Genomic DNA, 26654 nt, shown 5'->3' with positions numbered 1-26654 from the left:
AGAGAGACTTTAGCTAACTCTTGGTGTGAGTACACATGATCCCAGGGGAACAAATCTGAGGCGGAAAGGATGTCTGGAGAGTTGGCAGTGCTCTAAGGAAATTGTATGAAAGGCAGAGTCACAAAAGATACAGTACAGAACTACTTGTGAGCTGCTCAGCACAGGGGCAGCTTAGCCCAAGTACTGAAGGAGGCTGGTAAGGTATCAACTGTCTAAATCACGAGCTCTTCATTAGTTTCAGAAGTGCAGAGGAAGCACACAGAAAGTGGAACTAGGTCATGTTACTAAGTATAAAAGAACAGCATAAGCATGGAGGAACAACATGAAAAAGATGTAAGTGATGCAACAAGCAGTGGGTGTGAAGTGCATGCACTAGTAGGAATAGGAGGGCCAAAGGGACCGCAGGGTTTCACGAGGAGAAGGAGATACTGAGTGATGATGCCAAACACGCAAAAGCGTTTGATACTTTTTTCCTTCGGTCTTTGCTGAAAGGTGCTCGGTTTAACACAACCAGCATAAACAGTCTGAGGGTAAAAATACTGGCTGCAAGAAAGAACGAGGAGGTCAGACAACATCTGAATAAGTCAGATATGCAGATATATTCCAACTGACAAGTCCTAAAAGCCTTTTGTCATTCTGGGGAAAGCAGCTGAAGCCCACTTGGGGCCATCAGCACAGAAGTCAGGGGTGGGGTGATGTGTTTCTGCATGCTGGGAAAGGCAAACCTAGCACTGACCATGTAAGGGGGGTGGGGGGCAGGAGAAGCCAGGAATCAAAGAACAGGCAGACTAATTTCAAGTCCTGGAAAAATACTGGAAGTGGTAATTGGATAAACTATTTTCCAACGCCTAGAAGACAAGAAGCAGATGAGGAGCAGCAAACACTGATTTGACAAGAACAAATCACATCAAATCAATCTAATTTCCTTCTACAGTAGGCCTTAGATCTTGATTTTAATAAGGCTTTTGCCATCGTCTCACCTGACACTTTCATAAGCCAAGTAAAGAAACACGGCTTAAAGAAACTGCTATTAGAGGAGTGTACAGCTGGTTGGAAAACCAGACTAAGAGCAGTTATAAATGCTTCACTGTCAAACTGGCAATACGTATCAAATGAAGTCTGAAGCCATCTGTTTTATGTCTGGCAGCATACAGTATTTTCATTAATATCTTTGAAAAAGAAAACCACCAAGAGTAGAGAACACTTATTAAATTAGCACAGGACACCATGAAGAACATGCACTTTGGAGAACAGGAGGAGAATGCAAAACAATCCTGACAAATGGGAGAGGGGGACGGAAGAGAAGCTCCATTCAATAGAGACAAAGTGGAGCTCTGCATTTGTGTTAAGCATCATCAAGGACTACAAGATCAACTGGGGAACAACCAGCACAGCAGCAGTTCTGCAGAAGAAGACCTGGAGATGACAGCTCAACATGAATGAGCATGGTCATGCTGCAGTAAAAAATGAAAGTGCTCTAATGAGGTGTACAAACAGAAGTGCAGTCTGTGACAAACAGGAAACCATTCTTCCCCTGTTGTCTATGCTGTCAAGGCTTCATTTGAAGTGTCATCGGTGCAGTTTTGGCCACTGCAGTTCAGGGAGACTGAGCTGATTGCAGAAAGTGCAAAGGAGAACAATGGCAGTGGTCCAGAAAAGGTGTTGAGTGGGACAGGATAAATAATCTAAAACTAAAAAAACACATTGATGAGGTCGTCTGTACCAAAGTGCGGGGGAGAGGAATACAGGGTAGTCATCATCTAATATATAAACCAGGAAGGGAATAATCTTATTTCTAAGTCCATCTGGGGTACTAGAGTTACAGTCTTAAATTAGAGCAAAAAAGCCTTCCAAGAGCAAGAACAGGTAAGCGCCTGAGTAGGTTGCCCAGAGAGTTGAAGAATACCCAGCGTTAGAGGTTTTTGAGCACTAATGCAAAAAGCATTAGTCAGTTGATCCCACCTGTGGTTCGGGGAGGAGCAGCTGGGCCAGCCAGTGATCCTGCCAGCCCCCACTCTGACAATTTCCAGGACTGGATAGGCTTTGGGATTCAACTCACAGCCTGCATCCGAACATCTCAAACACTGGAGGACATTTCTCGGTGGGGAAAACCGAACCAAGCAGAGTGATTGTAACTTTAGCTAGTGAAAGAGCTTTGGTTAGAAAAAAGAGGGCAACAGGAAGACATAAAACCAGTATGGATCTGGTCAGCTTAATACAATGGGGCGATGTTAGAATTTGCTTGCAGCCTACTTGGTGTTGTCCCACCGACAAAAGTGGCATCTTGTCACAAGCCTTTGGGAATCTGCTGCTATAGGTTTCCTCTTGTAGCTTACAGAGCAACAGCACGTCTCTGAAAAAATATCTTCACACTCACTCTTTCTCCTCTTTATCTTGACGGTAGCATCCTCTCTAGTGTCTCTTAGGGACTGTCCTGGTATGGTAAACGGTGCCAACGCTTGTTGGCATGGCTAAGGATAAGCACAAATTAGATGTGGGAAGTGTATTCCTGTGTGGGCTTGTTCCTCCCTGGTGCTGTGTTTGCTTGTGTCAGTTGGGGACCAGGCTGGTGGTGAGCAGCTGGGGGGCTGGATCGGCAGGTATGCAAGGGCATGGATGAGGAGCATGTGCATGAATAGGCAAGGAGCCTCTCTTAAGGCTGGTCCCCAGAAGGAAATTAGGAGTCCAATTATATAGCAACTGGGATTCCCCTCTGCACCTCTATGTTCGTGGAGGCAGAGGTGAGTTGCAGCTCAGAGCAGACACATGCAAAGATGAGGGTTGATCTGGTCACTGCGTGGTGCGACTGCCACTTGTCTCTAACCACGGGCAAAGGACCTTTCACCTTTCCTTCCATCTCTCCCACTTGCCCTCCCAAAAAGGACTTAAAACCCAAGAACAGCAGCCACTAGAAGCTCTCACATTTGGGGTAATCTTGCAGGTGAATGTGAGACCTCAGGACAAGTATGTCAAACCGGACCTGACTGAGATGATCTCACGAGCAAAATACGCAACACTGAATTCTGTGAATATTACGATGGAAATGACAAAGCAGGGAAACAGTTGCAGAGATGGCACAGATGGACACCAGCTACAGATCACACAGATGAGCAGAATGTTACATATTGTGCACAACAAATGCTCAGTTTTTCTTTTCAGTATTAATAAAAAAAAATCAGTAGTACCAATGATTCCTTCTGTGGATTGTGGGCAGTATATCAGAGAGCAACATGTGTCTTGCCAGCATCAAGGAGCCTTGCTCTTCCTGCAAGAAGAGACAAAATTGCCATCATCGTCAGGAGCACTGTCCAGCCAGATCTCTGTACTCGTTCCTCACAGTTCAATTTGAAATCTAAAATAAGGCATGGCTTGTGATTTTATCGACAACTATCACTCCTATTAAGCTTTCATACATTTTCAGGGCTTCACAGAAAGAGCTGGTTTTGGACCTGTGCTAGAGGGACCTGTTTATCGGCCCATCCCAGGCGATTGTGGGAGGGCCTGGGGTGACGGCCACCTCTGGAGCTGGCAGCCCCTTGGGCACCAAGGGCAGGAAAGCCAGGGCAGGCAACGGGGAACCATCTCCAAGAACAAGTGGGGCTGGCAGCCTCTGTGGACAATGTGGCGCAGGTGCCGCCGGGGCCCGGCAAGTGGAAGGGGAGTGGGTCGGCCTCTGGCATGCTCCTGGGGAGCGGGGCGACAGGACCTGCAGGAGCTGCCGCAGCCTCCCCGGCCAGGAAGCCCCAGCAGAAGCAATGTTATTACAGTGCAAACAGCTACCGCGGTTGCAAGCGTGGTAGGAAGTGACACTGCAAACAGAAATGTAACCTGTCAAGGCCACAGCTATATGCTTGGGCCCAACTGCTTGTCTTGTAACCGAGTGGTCCCACAGCTCTCCACTCCCCAAAGCCTGAAGGCATCTGCACACGACCGGTGTCCCAAATGATAAAAGCTCCATAACCTGCCCAAAAACCCCAAGAAAGCCACCCCAAAAGCTCCGACCCTGTCTGCGTGTGCATGCCAGCCCTAATTGTAGCCAGCAGGACCATGCATCTGAGATAAAAAAGCCTTTCGTGCTAGTGCAGGCCTTGCAATGCCATGGTGGAAAATGTTAGAGAGGACTAGCAGAAGTCCCTAAAAGAAATAAAATCAGAGCTGAAGGAAGTTATACCAAGGATCACAACATTTGACTTATCAGTGTTGTGGTCTGAAGCATAAACCTAAACAGTACCAAATGTTTGGAAAACTTGTATGCTAACTGTAATGAAAATAATAATTTTTGTAAAGTATTCTTTACCGAGGGCAACCCTCAAAGACATGCGTTGATTAAGGCAAAATCCATGGATGCTGGCCCAGCGCTGGAAGGGCTTCTAAGGATGAATGCTGGCTCCATACCCACTAACTTGGCATTCGAGATGGCTAACCCTCCCGAGGGGAAGGGGCCACCACACAGTCCTGTGCGTGCCTGCCCTCTACGCTGACCTTGCAGGGGGCACAGCTGGGCCAGATTTGGTGGAGGAGCAGCATGCAGGAGGTCTTGGGCTATGAGACATGATATGCCTCCCCCCATATGGGTCGCTTGCTTCATTGCAGCCTGGCTTGGGCATCTCCATCTCCCTTCAGAGAGCCAGATCAGCCAGCCCTTCAAGTCACTGGCTGCTCCACTGAAACCTTTCTGGGACAGGCTTTTGTATTCCTCTCTGTCTGCTAACAGAAGGGTAGAGAGGCAAAAAAAGAACTGTTTCAGCGACGCTGCTTCTCCCAGCTCCTTAGTCACACACTCCTGAGGCAGAGGAAATCTCGACACGTTGCTCACCAGCCTGCAAAGAAGTTGGGAGCGATTCCCACAGGCTTCTGCTCCAGTGCACAGAGACAGGCAACCCAGTGGGCTTTCATACCTCTGCCTTTGAGAAGGAAAGGAAAATATGCCTTATCTCTGCCGTGAGAAAGGAGAAGAGACTGCTAAGCTTTGTCCTCCCTTCTGCATGCTGCTGGAGCATCAAGATGCCAGCAGAGCCAGCAAGGGGGTGGAAATGTCCGGGGCAGAAGCCAATGGATAAAAGATGGTTTTAGAGGCTACTGGGGAGATAGAAAGTGGAAAATTAAGGAAACTTAAGCTGAGGGATGGAGGGAAGGACAAGGAACAAAAAGCCAAAATGCTCCAGAGAACAAGAGAAAAGACAGGGGAATAAAAGAAGACAGGGGAAGGAAGGAGGGAAGGAAGGAGGGAGGGAGGGAGGGAGGGAGGGAGGGAGGGAGGGAAGGAAGGAAGGAAGGAAGGAAGGAAGGAAGGAAGGAAGGAAGGAAGGAAGGAAGGAAGGAAGGAAGGAAGGAAGGAAGGAAGGAAGGAAGGAAGGAAGGAAGGAGAGAGAAACCCAGAAAAAAGGTGGAGGGAAAAGTGGTGACAGAGGTAACTGAAAGCAGAAACTTCAAAAAAAGGCACTTTATAGTTAGGCTCTTTGGAGACCATTTTTGTTGGCTGTGCCTAATAAGGTCCCTGATCTTTGCTAGGCATCACCATAACAGAGTTGTAGAAGAAAAACGTAAAGGATAAAACAGATACACAGTCCAGAAGTAAGGAAAAATCAAAGACTGAGAGAAAAGGAAAAGAAAACAAGGGAGGGACATATTGAAGCTGGCTGAACTGTCTCTGTTAGTGTTTGATAAAGTTACACCCTACAGATGCTAGAAATTTAAGAAGCACAAAAGCTTGGGTTAGTGCAAAATCCTGTGTCAATGAAATTTGCATTTTAGGGGAGCAGACACGGTTCCCAGACATCCTACACCCTGGGAGGTGACTGAGACCATCTCCACAGCCGAGCACCCTCCCGAACCCAGGCCTGCCCCAAGGCAGCCAGTGGTGCTCCCATGAGGGGTGTGCATTCAGCTGTGCCATGTGGAGACATGAGGCCAGAAGACATCAGACCATGAATCAGAAGACATCACAGATGGTCTGACTCAGCCCCTAATGAAGATCCAAAGCCACGATCCAGCCCCTGCCGCTGCCAAGCCCAGCCAGTGCACCCTGTGGGTCTCGGGAAGGGGAATGATGCCTGTCCAGTGCTTTGCAACAAACACTACCAGAAAGGGCTCCAAGGCACCCAGCCTCCCATGCAGCACACTCATGCAGAAGACCGGGCAGGTCACTTTTACCATGTGGGTCTGTGTAAGCCCCCCAGAGGTCACCTCCATCTCCGGCACACCAAAATATGTGTGCCCCATGAGTCTTGCAGTTCACAGCCGTCCATGGCCTGGCAACACCAGATTTGCAGCCCAAGAGGATGAGCCTACCACACATGTGTGCCTGAGCACCCCAACACACTGCGCCAAGGGGCAGAGGGTAGCTGGCACCTGGGGGCAACATCACCAGCCGGCCAGGGGCAGTAGACAGGGACCCCTGTACCAGGGAAGGTTACACTGAGCTCATTTGGGACTATGTCCAGCTCATCATCACTGCATTTCTGAACACCTCCCACAGTGCACTCAGCAGCTGTTTGTGTGGTTGGCTCCACTGGCGTGTTGCATTTACAAGTCACCTCTAAATCAAATGGAGTCATAAAGACAACATTGATAGCTGTGAAGCCAAAAATACAGGCCACAACAAGCAAACAGTTCAAATGCACTGAAGCCCCATAATGGCTGAGCAATTGAAACAGAAGAAGAGCATGTACAAATGTGACCAAAGAAGGTAAAAAACTTTTTTGAGTGCTGTTTGTTGCAGACGGAAGAAACTCTCTCTATTAGGCAACAGAGCATGTGAAAACCTTAAGCTAGTTAACAACATGCAGAGCATTACATGTGTGCTGAGAGGGAGTGTGGTCTGGGCATTGCCACAGTTCAAGAGAGTGCCCTTTCATGTATTTCCCAGGAGCCTGGACAATTACTTCAATTTGTATGAGAACTTCAGGCTGTGTCCTGCAGGAAAAGAGAGGGCACAAGGGAGCCAGATGGCTCAGCTGACCCGTGACTGCTGTTCCCAGATGAAGCAGGAGCAGACAAGGAAGGATCTGGCGGAGGGAGGGAAAAGTCAGCTGTAGGCAGGTCCCACCATGCTCTGGACTGCTGCTTTTCCCTCTCCCACCACGCACCCTCTCTCCTGCAACCCATCTTCCCACCAGCCCCATTCCCCTGCCACCTCATCCGTCACACCAGTAGTTTTCTATCCCTGGTAAGAAACAGCGTACAAACGTGTTCCCTGAGGGACAGCAGCAGAAACTTCCCCACTGCTCAGTGCTGTTTCCCCACGCAGGCGCCCCCTCGTACCCCTCTGCAGAGATGTAGGGTCTCTGGCAGTGGGAGGCCGGCTTCTGACGTCTGGCCTTTGCTTCCAATCCCCTGTTTATGAAACTCAATAAGAAACCCCTGAGGCTAAGGATTGAAACTCTGACACAGGGGAGAGAGTTATTCATCCTCCACGGCTGGTAAGTCTGCCCACCAGCCTGCGCCGCGCCAGCAGCATCAAAGACGGGCAGCAGATCTGAAAGGCTCAGCGCAGACACCTGGCCTTTCCTACGGGCAATGTAAGGTGTAAATATGCCTACAGGAAGGTATCGGTGGCAGAGACACTGGCTAGCGCCTATGCCTGCCCTAAGGCAGCCTCTGTTGTTATTCCAGCACTCCAAAAATGATGTAACAGCACCGGTTTTGTTGCAGTGCTGGAATCCAGCAGCATTTTCCACCCAGCAGGCTGTGTAGGACACTCACCTGCGAGGCAGCGGTCCCTGCAGGCTGGGGCTCCTCTTTGGTTCCTACTGCCAGCGCAAGAAAATGGAGAGGGCAATGAAGGGGAGACAAAAGACAATTAAAGCGCTGAAGAAAAACGTCAGTAGTACTAACTCTTAGGACTAACCTTAGGTGTCAGAGGAGCTGGTGCCTCTCTTTCGAATGTATAAGCTATATTGTGGGTATAACAGCAACGCATTCCATAATCTCTTCCATATTTGGCTTTATTGGCTTATCGTGCCAAGCCATTAGAATCAGGATCATCTCTTATGAAGCTGTTAATGGGATGCAAATTGCATGAAAGATTTCTCTGCATCAATAGAAAACAACCTAGTAATATGTTCTTGCATAAAAATCTGCATAAAAATCTGCTACAAAAGACATACTTTGAAAGAAGCAAAAATCCTGTGTGACTGAGGAAGAAATACACTCACCACAGGCAAATGAATATCGGGTTTGGAACTAGAGGTGACCTGTCTCAGAGCTGCTTGGATCCCAAAGAGCAGATGTGCCCTAACTACCGAAGTATAGCGAAGAAGTGGTTCACACAGTGTCATGTCTAGAGCCAGGTAAAAAAGTGTGATGAATATTTTATGCACTGAAAAATGCAGTTTCAGGCTGACCAAACCTGAATCTGTGCTGAATTCAGCAAAGAGCCGTGGCCAAAATATATATGCTGTTGGAATAAAATTGAAAGTCTAAGCAGCTTGCTCTATGTCGTGCACTTCGACTTTTCATGCTGAAGTGATGCTCCAAGGCTGAAATTTGACTTTCGGTAAGATAGAAACACCTAAAACTACCATGAAGTGCCGAGCAGAAAGTCAAGAGAAATGTTGTGCTTCATATGCCACATTACTTTGTTGTTTTTTTTCCTTTTTGATGTTGACGTCAGTGTGACTGTGAGTTCAGCCAGTTGTTTCCAGCAAGCATGCAGCTGGAATGAACCTGCTATTACTCTTCATTAGTGTTCATTAGTGTTCAGCCCATGCCACCTAGCACCTAGCCTTGCTCACATGGCCTAAGTGGCAGAGTCCCCAGCACTGCCATGCACCATCCATCTCCCACATCATGCCATGGACACGCCTGTTCTGTCTCCAGCCCTGTGCAGCCGTAAGTGCCCGGCACTGGAGCGGTGGAAAATACGGGGCCAGGCAGAGCTGCTGGTGAGAACCCTCTCTGACCTGTCCCAGTGGCAGCGGGGACACTGCTATGCAAAGCCTGGAAGACAGAGAAGAAAAGCAGCATTGCTGGAATTCCTTGTCCTTTTTCCGCCAAATCACCCATGCTCGACAGGAGCCAAGAGTTCCCCTCCAGGGACACTACTCTGTCTCAAGCATGAAAGACCAGGCTTTTCCTGAAATAACATCCAGCTCTTGCTTTGCCGCCTGCTGGGCTCAGCTGATATACATGGAGGAGCCTAAATAAAGAAGTGCTGAACTCATTGCCCAAGCTTTTCCTCACCGCTATCTGCATTCTTTTGCATTCATTAAAAAACAAACAAACCTGTTTCCTGATAGCAAGGAGGAAAATCACAGGGCCACGTTGTTTGGGTGGTTTTTTTTCACTTGCAAAAGGCACTTGAATATTATAGAGAGAAGCAGCTCTGCAGGATCCAGACAGGGAGATTTGAGTGGCTGGCAATAGAGGTTATGGGAATGCAGAACAAACAAGAAATCCACTATCTCCATCTCTCAGGGATGGGAGGAGGGAAAGAGGGATGGGAAAAGAAAAAAAGCATTGGTACTGCTCTACCAGCCAGATCCTGGAGAGGAACCAGCGTACTCTATCTGGCCCAGGGACCTGCCTCAGATGGGCTGGGTAGATGTCAGCCAGAAGGGCTGGGGGACACAGTCCCTTTATTCACAGCGACGATTGTGAGATTTTAGCTCTCTGAGAGAGCTAAAAGAAATGTCGAGTATAGAAACCCATGGCAAACGGCAAAAGCCGTCTCCAGACGATGACGGGGTACAAAGATAGCGCTGGAGGCTGCGGCACTCCTTGGCGCGGGGCTGGCCAGTGGCGGGAAGTGCCTCACATCCTCTTCTCCGCATTGTTCTCCCAACCCCTCCGGTGGCTGGGAAAGTTTCTTGCAGTGATTTACCCCGTCCTCACCCTGCAGCTGGCCGGCCTGCCGCTATTGATTCACTTCCCCAGGCATTTCTCTTACTGTCATGCTCTTGTGGCATCAAAGCAGCCAGTGGGCTTGGGGAGGGGGGCGGCTGCAGCCCCAGCGCTGCCGGAGGAAACTTTTCCTGCATACCAACATTTTTTAACCACAGGGAATGGCAGCGGTGAGAGTTGGGGTAAATGAAGGCTCAGCCCAGGTACAGGTTTAGGATTTAGGAGGCAATACTGCTGCTTTATGTGAGAGGAGACACGTTTCCGTACCCAGGGCCACTCCATTATGTATAAGGCTTCTTTCCCTCCCTCTTAGCACAAAATAGAAGTTGTTGCACAAAGAGGCCTGGTTTTAGATGTATAATTGGATCAAATTGTGTGTAATGACCTTATTTGGTCTATTGTGCCTTTGTTTCCCACTCCAGCTTGCACCAGAGCAGGTACCATGTTTACACTGCAGTCAGGGTGACCTGACTTAGAACCATCCTGGTTTTATTCTTCTCTTCATGGAAAGAGTGGGACCTTGGGGGAGGGCTGACGTTCTGCAAGACAAGGCTGGGTCTCGCTGCTGGAGAGCTACAGATGGTTGCTGACGTGTCATGTCAAGATAAGTACAGGCAGTGGTGTGGTGGACTGGAGGCTTCAAGAGAGCCGCATGCAAGCACAGAGCTTTAACGCCAAGGTTACAATTAAACCTCACCTGGGGCTGGCCATTTAAGTAAAGCAAGTCTTGTTTAACCACAGGAAAGAACATCATGTAATAGAAATCTAATTATGTTGAACAGTACCCGATGTAAAGGTTATAGTTTATGGATTAACAGCAAGAACTGACGCTGTGAACTGGCAACTCATCTGAAACTGGCTGAAGGGGAAAAGGGCACGCTGGTAGTTAATGATTTTGGGCACCAAGGAGATGCAGTTATGGAAAGACAAGCATGATTCCAGGATGAGCTGGAGAGTGTGTCCAACAGAGGTGAAATACGGAGATGCTGACGTGCACAGATAGGTACCAGGATGCTGAGGGCAACGAGGAGTATCCCAAGAGGACCTCTCTCCCTTCATCATCACGTACAGGAGAGAGCTACTGAAACGGAATAACATTTCTCTGTAAGGCATGAGGGAAACTGGATTTGCTCATGGCTGTAATGCAAAAGGTTTCTCTCTGACAGAGCAGTGATGTTCTGGACCAGCCCAACAGTGAGAGCACTGGGTACAAGGTCCACAGCGAGCTTCGTGACAGCCAAGTCGGATCAGGACAAGAGCAATGAGAGGCAGTATCTGCCATGGGAGAAGCCAGGATTCAGAGGACATCCTTCCTCATCCCATGAGCCTAAGGAAAAAGTAGAAGCGGAATGGAAAATTCGCACAGCCATTTGAACTGGTAGGGGGAAAAAAATCCTCATAATGTGCCACTGCAACTCTTCTAGTGCTGGAAGTAGCCAGCCGTTGATCCCAGGCCTTTAATGCACTCAATAAAAGGCACGATGGCTGCAAATCCACTCTTGTGTGATTGCTTACTTGGCTTAAAGGCGTGCGGTACTGTCAAGGACATCTCCAGATGGCTACAAGGGGAAAGGAAGAGTGAAAGAAAATGAAGGATTTCATGGCAAAGACCACCGAGAACCGTGAAGGGCAGGCGGGCAGAAGAGACCAGCACTGAGTGCCGGGAGAGCGTGGAGGTGACCTTGTGTGGCACGTTTAAAAATAGCAGATGCCACCACACTTCCCACTCCACAGGCTTCACCCTCCCTTCATTGTCATGACCCGACACATCCCCTACAGCACTACATAAACTGTAAGTAATTTAAAAACATGACTAATTACTTCGGAGAGATGTTTAAGTACCCAAATATTCAGCAGCTACAGGACACTTACCAATGCTACAGGTGGTGTAATGCAAGACCTGAAGGTCTCCCAGGGGGTGCCCATGCTGGAGGAGCCCCCACAGCAGGCAGAGCGGGGGAAACCCCATGTTTGGGACTCATGCTGCCCCTGCGGCCAGGGCCAGGGCTGGGAGAAAGGGCTCTTACTTGAAATGCCACCTCTCCTGGAGGCAGGAGGGAGGGGAGGCGTCAGGGGCTGGAGCATGGGCATCCTCTGTGGGGCGAGTGCCGGGAGGGCGGCAGAGCCCGGTGCTGCCAGCATTCCCGGCACCGGCGGCACAGGGAGGTCACCCGCCAGCAATCCCCACAATCGACCTCTTGTGTCAGACGTGTGAGAAAGCTCTCCCTTTCCTGTCGCACGCTGCCGGAGAGCCGTGGCAGCTGCGGGCCCCCTCCGATGCCCCAGCGGGCCTGAATAGACAGAGGCACCCCAGAAACACCCAGATGTGCGCTGGGTTACTTTGAATTTACTGGCACGTCATGCACGAGATCAGCATTGGGCCAGGACGGTGCTGTTTATTTAATTTGCTTTTTGTGATCTAATTTCCTTACTTTAACTCTTTTTGTCCCCCCAGCATCTTGAAAAGAAAGAAAGAAGCCATCCAAGGTGCCAACATCTCCAGCTTCTTTAAAGGGTCTCTGTTTAGTGTTCGCTCCCTGAGCTGCACTCCTTACTGTAAAGTCTCCCCATTACTGTGATTTAATGCACATGCCAAAACAAATTGCCAGTTACGCTGGTGTTAATGCAACGTGGCTCCAAAGACACTACCTTGCCAGGAGAATCTGGCCCTCTGTAGCAAACGGGATGCTGTGCAAGTTTGGAGATGAACAATAGCTGCCTGACTTACAACTTCTCTGACATTTTAAGCACCTCATTCTCTTGCTCCAGAGCAGCACTGAGCAGGAGCAGCCTTCTGCAAGCCAGGTGTCTCTGCAGCGTGGTCCACACCTGACCCAGTCGTTGGGAAGCAGCTCCTATGGCTTTCTGGGGACACTGCAGAAATCCCAGCATGGCCAGGCTGTGAGCAGTGTGGACTCCTCCTAGAGCGAGAGCTCATGAAGGACCCGTTTATTTCCCCTTTGCTGAGACCCCCGGCTAAGCTATGGAAGGCGACTTCAGGACAGCGGTAGAGTGCACCTTTTTGACCCAAAGCATGCTGCATCCATCTAATTTACTGATCCTCTGGTTTAGACCCAGCTTTGAGGGTTGAGGGATTCTCCCATGAAGTGAAATTTTTATGGCTCAGCCACATTTTGCGACAAGCCTCCAGCTTGTCTAAGATCTCCCTGTCAAGTTCCATTTTTCAGGCTCTTTGTGCAAAAATGATACTTAATGAAGGAGCCTCTCCAGTGTGTGCACAAGCAAGGAGTAAAGAAGACACAACATGCAATCCATAAATAGAGACACTTTAGAGGCTCTTTAAACATTCACGCTTTTTGCATAATTGATGACTTTCCATAATAGATATGGATGATAAACAGCTTTAAATAAAATGAAAATTTATCGTTGTCATACCATTTATCAGCATTATGTTAAACTGAAAAGTATGGGTAAAGTATTAGCATGTAGTCAAATTAAATCAGTGGAAGTGAGAATAATTCAGGGGCTGCATCATAGCATTCATCAGGGTTTTTAATGAGATCGCCAACAGCCAAGAAACCACACTGGAACCTGGGAGTCAGAGGAAGAATTTGTAGCATCCAGGTACAAACCCCTGGGCTTGAAGAGGGCAAGCGAATGGATGAAGTAGTGGTGCAGCCTACATCAGAGGGAAGAACAGGCAATACGGCAGCCCCTCGGACCTTTATGTCTGTCTCCATGGGCTACACAGTGAGAGGTGCGGGGGAACAGCGGGCAAGCTCTTCCATATCCACCATATGTTATTTCATATCCACCGTAGGTCATCGGGCACCTTCGGAGCCACAGAGGAAGATCTGTGGCTCTGAAGGGCCAAAAGCTTATCCGTGCTCTAGGGTAGATCATATCATTTAATGCTTGTCTTCTCTAAAGTAGGCAAGCACGACTAACCAAACCTCTGAGGCTCCCTCTATGCTCCGTGGAAGAGGTGGGCACTTCCACCAAGAGATTTGTCCCACTGAACATATAAGCGAGTCATGCTTTGTGAGCTGCCTGTTCCTCCTCATGCCCTGTGAGAAGAGCAAGGATGATTAGCCTGGATAGCTGTGTGACTTTCAAACTCCCACAGCCAGCTGAGTTGAATCCCACCTGTAAGAAAGACAGGGCTTTCCCAAGGGATTTTAAGTCACTCCGAATTCCTTCAAAGTGGGGAGGCTCCTGTGTCAGGGAAGTAAACAAAATTTCTTAGTTGTGATGGCAATGGGTGTCACGAGGCACTTCAACATCTCAGCCACTGGCTGCTGAGGAACCTCCTGCGCCCCAAAGCTTCGCGTGCCGCGTAATTTTTCAAAAATAATTGACAGAGGCTCAGCAGGTCAGCTAACTCTCCCAGGGTCCACCCTACCGCAGCCTGCTCGTGCAGATAGGTTTGATTTTTCCAAGTATTCCCCTGTCAGCTCTTTGCTGATATCTTTGTTGACAAGGTCACCGAAAAGACAGACCAACCAACCAAACATAACAAACCTGCCTTCAAAAAAAATTTAGGAACCATTAAAAATAAAGAAGGGGGGGGGAGGGGTTTACTCGCCTGCGGCATTTTTAAACCTGTGGATAGGAAGCAAGGTTTTCACGTCACTTGAAATACAAGCTGTGCTTGAGAGACAAGGGGTAGTAAGGGCTTTCTCTCGCTAAAGGCCAGCCAGACTGCGAACAGCAACCTGGCGAGCCGCTTCGGTGGGGTGTCTCAGCCCTGCCACTGAGGGAGGGTGGTTCAGGCTCCCAGACACATCCGTGGCTTCACGAGCCATCAGGACCCCTCTGGCTCTTCCCCTTGGGCTCCTGGGGAGCTATTTCATCTTGCCAACCCCTCCCTTGCTGCTCGGAGCCTGAGTCCTCTGCCGCGGCCAGCAGCAGCAGAGCTCTTACTGCCCTGCCCCAGTGTGGGACTGGAAGAAAAGCTATTTATACCTGGGGGAAACTGGGGTTACCATCAATCCTCATGGCTTTAACAGAGGGCAAAGCACCCCAGGCAAACTTCTATTGCTCCCTCTCTCTCCCTTTTTTCTTTTTTTTTTTTTGTTTTGAACTAAATTTGCAAAGCCTGTCCCTGACCTCCGCTGGACTTTGCTGCTCTGGCTCCTCCCGGCCGGGCAGCCCGTGCGGCATCCTGCTGACTCCGCTTTGGCGGGGGTTCGTGCCAGCAGGTCCTCCGGCAGGACCGGGGCCCAGGAGGACAAAACAGCCAGCCCAGCAGGCCTGGCTCCCAGCACCAGCCCTGAACTCTTGTGCAATCTTCCTTGAAACGAATTCAAGTTGGCCGGGAGCAGGGCGTTTGCGCATGGCCTGAAAGCTGGATCGAGGACCATAAACAAAAGGAAACAAAAAGAGAGGCAGAGCGCTGTGCCCCACGGTGAGGAGGAACGCAGGCATCTGACCCTGGCCACGCTGTGCTGAGCGCTGTGACAAATGCCTGGAGGAAGAGAGGGGAACACAGGGATGAGAACCAGCTGCAGACTGTAGCTTCCACGCAGCACCAGGGCTGTTCACGCCATTTTTGTCAAGATGATGGAGGGAAGGAGACTGCTGTATGCGAGGTGCCCTCAGGCATGTAACTTGGGCCAGTCTGGTTATTTTGACTGTGCAGGAATTATTTGTGCCATCCAGGTCAGGCACCCAGGTATGAGGCATGCTGCAACTCCACTGGTGGTGCTCCTGGAGGGGACAGGGCCGAGACTATCCTGAGAGCACTAGGCTGGCAGTTTGCCCTTTCGGACTTGCACCAAGAAGTTCCTCCACCCGAACCTCTTGCCTGCTCCTTTGCAGGGAGCATGGCCAAGGAAAAGGCTCTGTGTGGCCAGGGTGTTTCTATGCCTCAGCAATCCTACTTGGCCAAAACAGCCCCTCCAGGCTGTTAGTAGTCGGCGTAAAACAGAGCATCCCTCCAGCTGTGCTCTCTCGTGCCAGCCGCTGAGATCACCCTCACTGGCCCAGAGCTGGAGAAGCACAGAGCTGTCGGGGAGCCACCGCTGCCGCAGCCCACGGAGCCTCAGCCCCGCAGAGGGGAGCCTCTCCCCGCCCAGAGATGCTTTGACCGTGTCTGGCAGACTCGGTCCAATATGGGGCAGACGGCAGCAGAGAGAAGGAAAGCAGTAAATGATTAAAGGATTAAGACTGACCGATGGAGAAAGTGAGAAGGGCTCAACACGTCTAGTTTGCCTGGAGGAGACAGGAGCACACAAGCAGCTGGCAGGTTGGGAAGCAGGCCTAGAGCCTAGAGCAGAACTGCTGAAGCCAAATGCAGGGCAAGATGCACTTCCTATCAGCAAAGTGCATTAGACAGTGTCAGAGTCTCCCAAAGGAAGCCCCGTCACTTGAATCACTGGAAATAAGGCTGGGCAAAATACTGGATAATGTCCAAGAGGGGATAACTCTTCATCAGCAAGGAGAGAGCGATGAATAAGATGGATACCTGGGCCTTTTCCATCTCCGTGAATCTATCTAATGCACTCACTCTTTTTTCAGCGTCTGAAAAAGAGATTTAAGTGCTTTTCCTGTGCCATCAGCACATCCCAGCGTGGAGCGGGGATGGGCAGGGGCCTGGGTGGGGGGCACACTGCCATCCCCTGTGGTGCCCAGGAGCAGAGGAGGTGAGCGGCGCTCGTCTGCCTCTCGCGGAGGGGCAACCCTGCAAGCGGGCAGGGTGTGGGAGCAGCGCCTGCGTTTCTGTGCCCACCAGCACTGGAGCAAGCCCCAAGCCCACAGCTAGGTTTGACCAAAGCCACTGCTCTGCTCTGCAAAGACCTCCCCGCGCTGTCCCTGACATGCATTATCAAGCTGAGGGCATGGCTGGCACTCACCTTGCTCCTTCAGCACAGCCGGAGGGAGCCCAGGCATCAGCCTGGGGGTACGCCAATTTAGTTTCTTGGTGCCCTCATCTTCCTGTGAAATCTCAGTGCCTCTGGAAATCTGTGCCTCCCTCGGGAAGCCCCCCCCCTCCAGTCCCACTCCCTCCCTGGGGCATGCTCACACCGCCCCCTTCCCAGTGGAGGGCAGTCCCCACCCTGGGAAAGCCGCTCACAGCATCACAGCCTCTCTCCTGACAGCTGATTATGTAATTATTTGGTTGCTGTTAATTGCTAATTAATTCCCGAGTTGTGTTATTAGCAGGTGGACCATGGTAGCATAGCTGCCACCAGGCACAGCACCTGGTAAAATCATGTACCTCCTCATGGGGAAGGGCACTACCGAATTTTTTAGGCCATTGCCTAGATAACCATTAACAACTGGTGAAATCCCAGGTCACCACGCAACAAGGCGAGTCCTCTCAGTGCTGTTAGAAAATCCTATTTCTAGTGGGTTATGAAACAGAGGTTTTGATGTGCTGCCAGGTTTGATGTGGAGCTCTGGGAGCTGAACACTTGCTGCACTGTCAGCCGCTGGCCGAGTGCCGCTTACATAAAGCTTTCCTAGCAACCCCGCTTTGTCGTCCACATCCATCTGTCCGTCCGTGTGTGCGGTGGAAAAACTGAGTGACCCAATGAGGAACCGGACCGGCCAGCTCTTTCCAAACATCCAGTGGGCTGCATCCAGCCCCGAGCTGGGGAGCTTTTCCGTCACTGAGCCAACCCTTCATGCAAGGCCCACCATCCCCTTCGGGCCCCTTCCCTGGGTCTGCAGCGACAGAAGGAAGCGAGCATCATATCCTGCGCCCCGTGCCAAGGAAAACAGGAGCGCTGCCAGGAGGGAAGCAGGCTCGGGGAGCAGGGGCTGGCCGCAGCCTCCCCACCAAGGGCTGCCCACCTCCTGGCGGGGGGCGATGCTCGGCTGCTGGTACCCCTCCGGGCTTGCTTGGGAACTGGGCACGGCTCTGTTATTTGGCTGGCAAAGAAAGCAGGTGGAGAGAGGAAAATTCCCCAGGGAAGATGTCCAGAAGCGAAAACTGGTCTGGGCTTTGAGGGGAAAGGTAGAAAATTCAGCGGTTCCTCGTGCGCATCTTTTTTCCCACCCTCTAGGGCCAGCAGCAACTCAAAAATCTCCTAAACAAAGTCCTTCCTTAACAGAGGTCGCTTCCTTCCCACGCCACCCCGCAGCAGCCCCATGGGCCCCCACGCACACCTGCACCCCAGGCTGGGCGGTCGCAGCTCCTCCATTTCAGGGGGCTGCTCCCCACTCCCGGGCCCTTTAAATCGGCGCCCGCGCCAAGGCGATTTCTCCATGGAGTTTCATAAGGAAGCACATGACGAGGGCAGTTGGAAACCACAGCTCTGCGAGCGCTGATTACAGCCTACTGAGGAAAAGGAGATTTTTATCTTGCAGGAATTCAATTATGAGAAGCAAAAAAAAAATGCAGCACGTCTGGCTTGGTTCGCCCGAGCTTGCTGCACTTCGGGGGCTTTAATTTAACGAGAGAGGTGTGCAAGCATTGCCTAAACCATTGTGCTTGCTGGTGTGTGCGCGGTGGTGTTTTTTTTAAGAGGAAAGAAAGAAAAAAAACCCACCCCCAAAGTCACCCTGCTGGCAGCTGAATGCAGCAGGGATGATGTCATTGGAACAGTTGGAGGAGAAAAGAGAAAAACAAGTCTGTGTGTGCTAATCCTGTTTGCTGCCCTAAAGGGAATGGAAAGCCGCCAAGGCGAGGAGTTCTGGGAAACCATATAAGGGTGCCAAACAAGCGCTGCCGCCAACACGGGGAACTGACATCTTTGTTCTCCCTCGCTCGGCAGCCGGCCAAGGGCCTCATTTCGGCGCTGCGGCATGATTACACTGGACATCTGCCAGCTGAGCGCTCTGAGCCCCTTTTCTTCTCCGTAAGCTTTTTGCCAAACATGTAGCAGTTGCCATGGCAGTCGCAAGTAAAGTTAAAAAAAAAAAACCAAAAAAAAAAAACCAAAAATGCGCACATATAGATAGAGGGAGATAAAAAAAAACAACAACAAGAAAGCGGAGGCACGCCTTGCTCCAGATGCGCCACATGTGCAGATATAAAAAGCAAGCAAACCTATTAATCAAAGGTTTCGGGGACGGAGGAAGGGCGAGCGGCACAGGCTGAGAGGTGACGTGAGGATAAAACAATAAGTGCACAGAGGCACACGCACACCGCAGCGGCCGGGCAGGCGGCGGTGGGCTGACCCAGTGGTCTCCTCCCCTGCCTGCACGCAAAATTGCAGGCAAGCGGGATTTAAAATAGAGCAACATGGTGGCACTTTCACTATTGCTTGCTTGCCTGCCTGCCTTTTTTTTTTTTTTCTTCTCATGTTATAAAAAAAAAGAAGAAGCTGTTCTGAGGTTGAGAAGGGGGTTATTTATAAGCTCTGCATAGCGGAGGGAAGCAGGCAACCCACATCTCATTGCGTCGCGAGGCGGAAAATCCCATTTCGGCCCGTGGTCCAGGCCAAATTCTATTATTTCGAGTTGTGCCCTAAACAGTTAACAACCAACCACCCGGTAGTCCCATGTTTATAACAAGTATTTCATCTAACTAGGCAAGCGCTGCCAGACCCCGATGGGCAGATCTACGCACATAATAGAAGAGGTGTGGTCCCCGCTCGCTTTCTTTTTCCACCCAGAGAGGCAAGGGCTAGTTTCATTTTACAAAGCATCTATATACAAAAAGTTCGCTGCCCAGTGAGCTGGAGTTCATACGACTATTTATAATCGGGTTTCTTCTCCCCACACCCGCCCCGCAGGCAATGGGACAGCCACTGGGCGACAGCGGCCATGTTCACAGCCAGCCCGGCAGCCGATACGGCCGCGCGGTGTGTTTGCAGGAGAGGTTGCAGTGAAAGGACAGATAAGGCTGCCTGGGATGGGATGCAATGCCCTACCCACCCCCGGGGCACCCTCCTCTTCAACCCCCTCAGCAGGCTTCCCCGCCTGCTCCAAGGACCAAGGTCACTTACAGAGCGCTGGGTCTCACTGCACCCCAAGGGCATCCCCAAAAGGCAGGAAATGCTGGGGGCAAACCTGATCTTGCACCCCAAGAGCAGTAGCGAGCAGCTGCAGGCACCCAAGGACCAGCCCGCCTCAAGCAATGGGATACTGGGAAGGCAAACAGCCCTCAAAGGGCACAGTAATGAGCAAGCTGGGTTTGGTCATTGGGAGCCTGTGGCGGCTCCACTGGAGCATTGTGGGAATGGAGAAGAATTTGGTTGAAAAACAGCAAAAGGGAGCTGTGGTCACAAGCGGCAGTGGAGGGGACTGGACTCTCACCCTGCTTTGCTGCTGCTTTCCTGTGTGGCCATAAGTCACTTACCTATGGTTTCCTTCAGCTTCCCATTTGTAAAAAGGAGTATGGAAGATGGTTTTCCTTACATATCTCAGAGACGGGCTAAATGTCTTAAATCATTAATGTCTGTAAAGAGCTTTCATTTCCTCGGATGGAAGCTTTTACTGATGTGTGAAGTATTATTAGGATTATTATTGGTAATAAACAAGAAAGGCTGGACAGTTTCATTTCTTGCTAGGGCTTACGAGGGGCATGAGAACGCAGAGGGTGGGGAAGATGCTAATTTTCCCCACAGCTTCTTCAAGGACTCATAAAGGCGACCCCCTTGCTGGTGCTAAGCTCAAAGGTAGGGTCTGCAAAACATGGGTAGAAGACCCCCCAGGGTCCCAGTGGGTTGACAGCCCACTGGAGACCTCTCCGGGAGCGCTGCCCGCCCCGGCAGCCCTCACAGGGCCAGTGACAGGAGCTCTGGGCCACCAGCAGGCAGACTCCCACTCTGCAGAACCTTCCTGGCCTCTACCACATTTAGTGGGTGGCCCAGGGCTGGTAACCTGTGCAGAAGGTGATTTTTGCCTTTTTTTAGGTGCCAGACTCCTCCATGGGGTACACCTCAATGTCTAAAACAAGGGTAGGCATCAAGGCATCATATCGAGTGGTCTGACGGGATGCCCCCCCCAACTTTGTAGCGAAGCTGAGGCTCAGCATTTGCCGAGCCAAGAGAAGTTGTTCTCCTGCCCAGGGGTGAGGGAAGGAGGGTGGGAGGCACCTCAGCAGAGTGATCCACCCCCATGGACTGGAGCTGGTCCCTGCCCTTGCCCTGTGACTGCCTGGGCCTCTAAGGCACCTGGGCACCCCTCACCCCAGGGGGACACGTCACATGGTGGGCAAAGCCATTGCCCCCTGCCTCGGTGCTCGGGTGGGCTGTATGGGTCTCCACACTGCAGCTCAGCCTCTGCCCAAGCAATAACCCGACACTGCCTGGTTGTAACTAACTGAAGGGTTACAACCTACCAAAAACTTTGCCAGTACATTTTCATATATTAGAGCCTGGCTGTAGAAAAGAAATTTCAGGGAGGGGGATTAACATTACTTGGTTCTGGCCAAGTTAATAAAATATGGTCTGAGTTACTGCCAGGCTACTTAATTCATTTTTATTCAAAGTGGCTGGGTAATTTCCCTGAGGTTGGCTCAGCGGGAAGCAGAGTCAGCTCCGGCTTTGTCAGCTACTGCATGTCACCTTCCCAGCTGGCAACAGCGGCCGTGTCCCCACAGGGCTGGGAGAGTGGGGAGCAGGGGTCTCCCCTCCAGCAAGGCAGCATGTGCTGAGGGCCGCGGGGTGACATCCATCTCGGCATGAACCAGGAGGGAGCTTGGGCTGGGGGGCACGTGCTCGCGCAGGCTGCAGGCTGCTTGTGATGCTATGCACGGCAGCAAAGGTGGCCCCCTCACGGCTGCCATTCCTGCAGGTTAGCCCAGGATGGCTGGGATAGCCATCAGCCCCATCAGCATTGAAAAGCATCAAACTGTTGTCTTGTGCCCCAAAAGCCAAGCCCCACTGGGGCATGGCAGCAGGGGCACTGCAGCCTCCGGCAGCTCCTCCTGGCCCCACAGGCAAGAGGGGAAGGGCCCAGCGTCTTTCCTCAAGGGCTGAGCAACACCAGCTCCCTGCAGTGAGCCTGCCATGCCCTGCACAGCCAGCTGCTTTAAAGAAAACCCTCTGCATCTTACCATCTCACACTTCAGCTTGGGTGGAGGTGACATTTGCAAAGGCTGCGCCTGTGCAAGCTCTCCTTCTCCCTGGCATCCTCCAGCTGACTTTTCCCCCTCCTTGTTTCTAAACCCGATTTAATTCCTTTATCCACCTGCGTGGCAGAACTAATCACTGGCAGACATTACGCTGCCTGGTACTAAAACCAGCGTGCAGGCACATTCCTGCATGCGCTCTGAATCATCATGAGGCTCCCGAGCTTTAAATGGGAAGCAGAACGCACTGCTTTCGAGATAGACAAATGAAACTTTACCCAGTCCTCTCACTTCAGAAACAAGCTCTGAATCATGCAGAGGGCAAGGTGCCAGGAGCGGCTCCGCTCTCATCCTGGCTCCACCGTTACTCCCTGTGTGGCCTTCAGAAAAACTCTGAAGGGGTAAATCCCAGTCCTTCCTCCACCTCGCCGGCAGCCCCAGGGCAGGGAAGAGGTGTGGGGGCCACGGGGCTTCATGCACTGGGAGATGGAGGAAGGAAAGTCTTCCCGTAAGTGGTGATACCACACTCCCCGGCAAAACACAGCTCTTCTGCCCCTCACTGTCCTCCTGGGCTCCCCGCAGAGGAGGATGCTCCCGGTGCCAGAGGGTGCTGAGCAGCGGGGCTGGGAGATGCAGAATGAACCCTGTGAGGCTGCACGCAACACCTTCTGAGCTCAGAGGTGGAGATCCTCCTGCTGCATTAATAAAAGCCCAGATTCCTAGGTAAATAGAGCGCATTAATATTTATTTTAGGAAGCTTGGAATCACAATTTAATACTGAAGAAAGGGCTATTCTTACATGGCGCTCACAGAGCTTCTCTAATACAATATTTCCTAACTTCAGACATGGTAACCCAGTAAGCTCCATTACTGCGCTAATACTATATAAAAATGATTCTTTATTATAAATCACACCGTACACCAAAAAGGATATAAATAGAGCCCCAGTGCAGCATTGGCATGCCTCATATTTCTCTTGGTTCACATTAAATGAGCCACTAAATTACAGTGTCCTTCTTTATAATATCATCTTCCAAAGCCAGGCTTTTTGTGTGTTACACAGGGCTGCTATAACAGGAGAAATTAGTATGGCTGGTTTAATTCAGCCAGGTCTGCCATGCGTGTTATAGGAGAGAGTGTTAAAACGGGCTAGAACGAGAAATTTCATTGTCCTTTCAAAAACCCACCACTCGGAACGTGTGATTTGAGCGGGGCTTTGATAAGGCCTGACACACAGCCTCCCCGGAGGGGTTCAGCTGCCCCCTCAGCTCCAGCAGCAGAGAGATGAGGGCAGAGGAGAGGACATTCCACCCTGTCCTGCCACTCCGAGGGCATGCAGTCTTCAGATGCCCTCTGGGGAGCCTGGGGGAGCTTGATGGCTCCTGGGGGAGAGGTTGAGGTGTTAGAGGGGCAGAGGAGGGGATGCATCAGGGGCAGGGGGAGCCACCTTCAGATTGGGGTCCTGGTTTTGGTCTGTTGCTGGTTCCTCTGCTAACAGCATCGGAGTTCGTTGTGATTTAGGTGAATGTAGATGCAGGCAGACTTGGGTCCTTGCTGTGGGATGCTGGCATTTATTTAACTTCCCTGCATCTTGCCTGCAGAAGCGGGGAGATATTTTGCTGGCAGGATTGATGCCTGTCTGTTTGTAAAGCAGCCCGAGCTTCTTCCCGATGGCCAGCACTACAGAAATGCATGGGGTTATTGTTTGTATGCCAAAATACAAACATAGCATTCAGACTGGGGGGATCCAGCTTGACTGTCATCTCTAATGATGGTAGCTAGCCGCACCAAAGAAGAAAACCCTCCTACAGTCCTAGGAGCTGCACATGCCTTCAGGGACACTTAAAGTAATTCAGGTCAAAAATGTAGGTTGTTTTATTTAGCAGACAAAGAGGTGGGGAAAGGAAAGAAGGAGAAGGAAGGAGGAAACAGGCTGCTGCAAAAATAAAATCTCCATAAAGAGATTTTCAGGATTTCCCCCAAAAATTTAAAGTGAAATGGAGCTCTCTGAGTTTCAACATTTCCTTGCAGGCCTTGCTAGGTCCCAGCTCACGTTGGCGGGGACCCAAGCCAGTTCCCTAAAGGGCAGGGATAAGGGTTAGCATATGGAGTTCATGGCTGGATGTAAGGAGGGGAAGTATCTTGGAGCAATGTCCTGGCAAAAAGGGGCTACCATACACACCCAGGGGCAGCAGCTGGGCCAGGGGTAGCATAACTGGTTGGTGAGGAGGGAACCTAAGTCAAAGCCACCCAAGTGTTCGTTACATGCAGAGCTGGAACGCTTCAAGGAAATTTTCGAGCCAAAGTGTCTGTGGTGAGGAAATGTGTCCCCTTACACGCGTTGGGAGGCTGCAGGCTCTGTGGCCTGTGAGGATGCCTAGCAAAGCAAACTGTGCCATGAATAATCAATGAAAACTAAAGGTTTCTATTACCTGCAGTGCTCCATGACCGTGTGAGATAATATAAAAATGGCAAGCAGCCTCCTGGAAGTGAAATAAAACATCTACAGTGCAGCCCTTGGCATCATACTCCCGAAGCAAAAATCCTGAAGCAAATTAGGGTTATGCAAGCTGTGAAATACCCAGCCTTAGCTCTGAATTGAGGAAGCTGCCAGGACCACATCTTGCTGCTTCCAGAAGTATCCAGCTCCTCTTGGCAAGGCAGGTTATAAATCCCATGAAATTTAATGTACAGACCCCAGTGGCAGGGAGGTAAAAGGAGCAAACCCCAGGCAGATGGCTGTCTACCCCCAGTGCCACGGGGCTGAAGCCTGAGCGCAGGGCAGTCCCAAGGGAACTCTGTACCTTCCTTCCAAAAAGAGGGAGAGTGCAGCATTCCAGCGTGCTCGAGCATCCTTACAACCCTTCCACTTCAATTTGTGTGCCTGCGGCTGGTGGCTCCTTAGCAGATGGACAGACATCCCTATGCATGCATATCGGCCAAAACAGTGGTGGCCATGGGCAGAGTGCTGCACGAAGGAGCCCTTGGAGAACAAGGGAAGAAAAGGTGAGATTGGGACGAAAACCTTTGTTCCCTTCCATCTCTGTCCTCCCCCCACTCAGCCCCTGGAGAAAGGCTCTCATGGTGCTGTGCCATCAGAGAGCCATTAATTTCGAGGCCCTGGGTTGAAAATTGGTTGTGCACAATAGATATGAAGGCTGGCACACGTGAAGTAGTAAACGGCTCATAAGGGTAAGGCTGAAATCTGATGTCTTTAGCTGTTCCCAGGGCAGAATGGGGCATGACCTGCACAGCCTGGACCACAGTCATGACTCCCTTAAAGCCTGGAGAGTTTTGGTTGGCCCGTGACAATGATAAAGGAGCACACACGAAAACCTGGTGGTGTTTGGGTCTCATAATTCAATACAAAACCATTTCTGTCATTTAAGAAACATTTATTAAAAAAAAAAAAAAAAGAGATGATGATGTAGCATTTATCACAAGGAGACAGTGATATGCTGCAATATCCCTGGGCAAAGGTTACATTAAAGGATGGTGCTATCATCATATCATCATTAAAGTGGTGAGCTAGCAAGCCCAATTTTTGTCTTTCCTCCTTAAAAATCTACATGCAAAAGCAGAAAGTTAGCTGCAACATTGATAAAGGAGGTCTGGTCCCAAGGTGGAGGTTTTGGTCAGATTTAAAGTAAATCAAATATAACACCTTAAAAATAGCAGTGTTTCAGCAAAGCCCAAGAAGTCTCAGTGATTTCTTTTCTACTTTGTAACCAGAAAGACAAGCACGGGAGAGAGGGGGAGCAGGAGAGAGAGATTAAAACAGCTTTAATTTTAGGACTCGTCTCATCAAGAGATAGTATGTGACACCAAAAATGAGTCCAATTAAAAATGTTTATAACTTAAAGTTGCTTAATTAGCACCTTCAGAAGTTTCCTGATGTTTCCCTGCTAACTTCCCCTCTCCTGATGGGCGTACACGTGGCGGTGGCAGGTCCTGGAGCGGGGCAGGTCAGGGTTGCTCAGCCATATCCCGAAGCTGGATTTTAGTCCCTTGGGAGCATATCGACCTCCTCACAAAGCCTTGGTGATGGGGGGTTTTCAGAGGCTTCCAGGAGCGCTGGAGGACTCTCATGGCTCCAATGTTGCGAGCAAACAAAGGAGGCACAAGATCCAACCTCCCCCATCACCGCCGGCTAAGGAGCCCGCCCACCCCACAGGGGCACGTGCTTTCCCTCCTGGCACCCCGTTCTGGTCCTGGCTTTCCCCTTCATATTGTGTTTTCTACCGGCACCTCGGCATTGCTGGCAGGCAGGAGGCTGGGCTCAGCTTCTGCATCCCACACACAGCACCTGTGACGCCCTGTCCCATGTACGGGCGAAGAGGCAGAAGCCTTCCCCCCATCCTCCCGTCTACTTTACAGCCTGGAGAGGACAGAGAGTTAATGAGAGATGCCTCATTAGGACCATGCATTCTGCTTCCTGCTAAGAAACTCAGCCCCAAAAGGGTCTCCTCCCCGAGCCGCTGCCTGCACCAGTGCCAGAGATGCTCCCACAGACACAGGCTGGGGACGGTCAGAGGAACAAACCCTGCCCAGCTTCTGTGTTTCGGTCACCATGGGAAAACGCTCATCCCTGTTGCAGGAGTTTGGGGAGCACAGAGGTTCAGGAAAACAACGCGGGGACAATGGCACACCGTGGCAGTCACAAGCCGGGGAGCCTGGCTGATCCAGGAGGTGAAGCAGGTTTCAGAGGTGTTCAGCTCTGCCCCTCTAGGAGCCACAGCCAGCCAGCCACAGCGTGGCTTTTGGTGGCAGGTCACCACATCCCCTGAAACGGCAGTGGCTGCTTCAGTGGGGCAAAAGCACCATTGTGGCAACCCGGCAGAGAGGAGTGACTGCAAACAGCAACCCATTTTTAAATTGTTTTTTT

The sequence above is a fragment of the Rissa tridactyla genome, chromosome 3, assembly GCF_028500815.1.
Source record: "Rissa tridactyla isolate bRisTri1 chromosome 3, bRisTri1.patW.cur.20221130, whole genome shotgun sequence".
Taxonomy (NCBI): domain Eukaryota; kingdom Metazoa; phylum Chordata; class Aves; order Charadriiformes; family Laridae; genus Rissa; species Rissa tridactyla.
This window is presented reverse-complemented; position numbering follows the sequence as displayed.